The sequence below is a fragment of the Quercus suber genome, unplaced genomic scaffold, assembly GCF_002906115.3.
Source record: "Quercus suber isolate HL8 unplaced genomic scaffold, Cork oak 2.0 scaffold_501, whole genome shotgun sequence".
NCBI lineage: Eukaryota > Viridiplantae > Streptophyta > Magnoliopsida > Fagales > Fagaceae > Quercus > Quercus suber.
In genome coordinates this window covers 328,056-330,522 of record NW_027069950.1, presented here as the reverse complement: position 1 = coordinate 330,522, position 2,467 = coordinate 328,056, and the positions used below count along the sequence as shown (strand labels likewise).

Sequence of the window (2,467 nt, the reverse complement as noted above, 5' to 3'; positions counted from 1 at the left end):
CACCTATTTTCAAATAGTTAGAAAGTATGGTGTGCCTTCTAATGCAAAAATTTTATCTATTTTAATATAAAAACTTTTTTTTTTTTTTTTCTGTTTCTCAGCTCGATTCTTATCGCCGAGCACGTGGAACCTTATTTGCCGGCAAGGTGGACCTAAAAAAAAAAACCGATGAAGATACCGCTCAGTCAAATGAAAGCATCCCATAGTAAAGCATTCACAAACATAACTTAGAGCAGCATTTAAAGATTAAACTGATGTTTAGTTGACAAAAATCGGGCAACTCAGAAGACAAATAAAGGCGCAAAAGAAATAAATTGTTCCGTAATCACAGCTTGGTGACGTAGGCAGTCCAGTTCGGTTAAACATTGTAAAGGAAAAAGAAAATAGAACGCAAGAAACCCGGTACGGCTGTCAACTTCAAAGATCTGCTTGAACAAAAGATGGATCCTTGGGAGGTTGCTGGTTGGCTGAAGATGTTTGCAATTAGGCGTCCCCCCAGCCTGAGAATGGCTAATCGTCTCCATATCAACTGGCTCCGCGTGAGAATCGATGGCGTTCACCAGCTCCCTCATGCTGGTGGTCTCTTCCTCATCAATCACCAAAGGAGCGTTCTACGCGGCAGTTGGAGGGTTCAGGAAGGGGATTTTACCGCGATCCCTCAGGGAGGATCTCGGGAACCCCTATGGCTTGGAGGGCAGCGAACCAGCCCTCTTTAAAACCGAGCAGGTGAGTCTGGCGAATAACTGGCTCTGCCGAGTTCTCTGCATCGGCGAACCCTTTGTCGTACCACTTGCTTCTGCAAGCTTCCAATGCCGCCTTCGACTCGGCCAGTTGTCCCTCCAGCATGACGTTTAAACTCTGGGCCTCTGCCAGCTAAACTCGGTCCCTCCCAACTGCACTTCAAGCTCTGTGGACCTCCCTTCGGCTAGAGCCGGGCCTTCTCTGCAACAGCAACTTTTTCCACTGCATCCTCAGCATGTTTCATCTTCTCCTTGGCTGTGGCCTGGCAACATCTTTCAAAGCTTTCTCCCGCTCGGCATCTTTGGCAAGCTCCTTCATCCGCCCATCCACGATGTATGATAACTACGCAGCCTGCCCATCATAACGATATTTGTAAGGGGAAAGAAAAAGTACACGTATAAGGACGAGTAATAAACCGAGAACAACAAAAAGGACGAAACAGTTACCGCTATGGTGTGCCACTGCAATCGCCTTCCTAAAAACTCATCTGTCCCTTCCGAGAAGGCGTGCATGTCTTCAGGTAAAAGAAGGCCGCGCGCCAGACTCTGAGCAACGCGACCCCCGTGACCCTTTTCCCACATCCGTACGGTGGCTGTAACAGGAAGGGGCTACCGTCTAGCCGGAAAGGGGGCTGCCATTTTGCTGAGGACCGGGACAAAGACGCCAAGTTCACCACGGTGGGTGCTATCTGCTCTCGAATTACGACCCCCAATGACGGCCGGAGGGACGGCCTGGAAGGCGCATCGCCCGAGCTTGTCTGCGTCTGCTCAGTCGTGCGTTGCTTCTTTCGGGCACGACTCGCGGGGCAGGGGGAGGAGTGGGATCTTGGCCAAGGGATTGCTGCTGCTGCTGCGCTGGCTGTGCGTTGGGATGAAGCGGTTGATCGTCATTCTTTTCCTGACCACCATGGCGTTGCCCTGGTCGGATTCTGTTTTAGATAAGCTGATTAATTCTGTAGCTGCGCCTTCAACCTCCTGAACGGGATCCCCAAGCTCTATAGGGTCCTCGGGCGGAGGTGGATTTTCTTGCTGAACTTGCTCGTGAGCCCTCTCTCGGTGCGCTCGCAACACGCGCTCAGCCGATTCGTCACGAATGGGCGGTCGTTCATCTGAACAAATAAACTTGGGACCGAGAGCACGTGCTTCGCCAACGGTAAACTTGAGGGGAAGGAAGTTCGCGTGCCGGACGTCTATGTAGGAAAGGAGCGGTCTGTCGACTAACAAGGCTTAACTAAACCCCTGCCAAGTCGAGTAAACAGGATCTACGCTGAGGATAAGGTGAGACGCTCAGAGTTGTCCGTCGGTGTGAACAAAATTTCCAACCTAAGAACAAAATTCAAGTCCCAAACATGTACCACCCTGAGATTTGGCTTGAATCTTTTGCTCTCTGCACGAGAAATAAAAGTTAGTCAGTAGTTATACACGGACCAAAATCAAAAGAGATTAGATGGATGATGCATGGTATCGACCAACATCGCGCTGCGAAAATGCGCATGGGAGTTCCTCGGCAAACCAGTTGCCGCTCACCCAACAAAATCTCTAGCCGAGTTTCTATTTGAGTCCGGTAGGCACGAAATGAGCCGTACCTTTACGTCTCTTGTTTTTAAGTAATAATCCGATTCGATATTGCCACATAAACTATACATAAAATTAATGTCATGGTGATTTAGTTGTAACTCGTACAACTGGTTCAACCTACTCACGCAACTCACTACCCGGTAAAAGTT

At 49.3% G+C, this 2,467-nt stretch overlaps 1 long non-coding RNA gene across 1 annotated transcript; it reads right to left on the bottom strand.

Annotated features, from left to right (window-relative positions):
- Nucleotides 1–238: 238 nt before the first annotated feature.
- On the bottom strand, nucleotides 239–2,194 carry LOC112031153 (uncharacterized). The gene is made up of 2 exons (XR_010624934.1): nucleotides 1,188–2,194; nucleotides 239–1,092 (listed from the first exon to the last, which is right to left on the bottom strand). It is a non-coding gene; the product is annotated as an uncharacterized LOC112031153 (long non-coding RNA).
- Nucleotides 2,195–2,467: the final 273 nt, after the last annotated feature.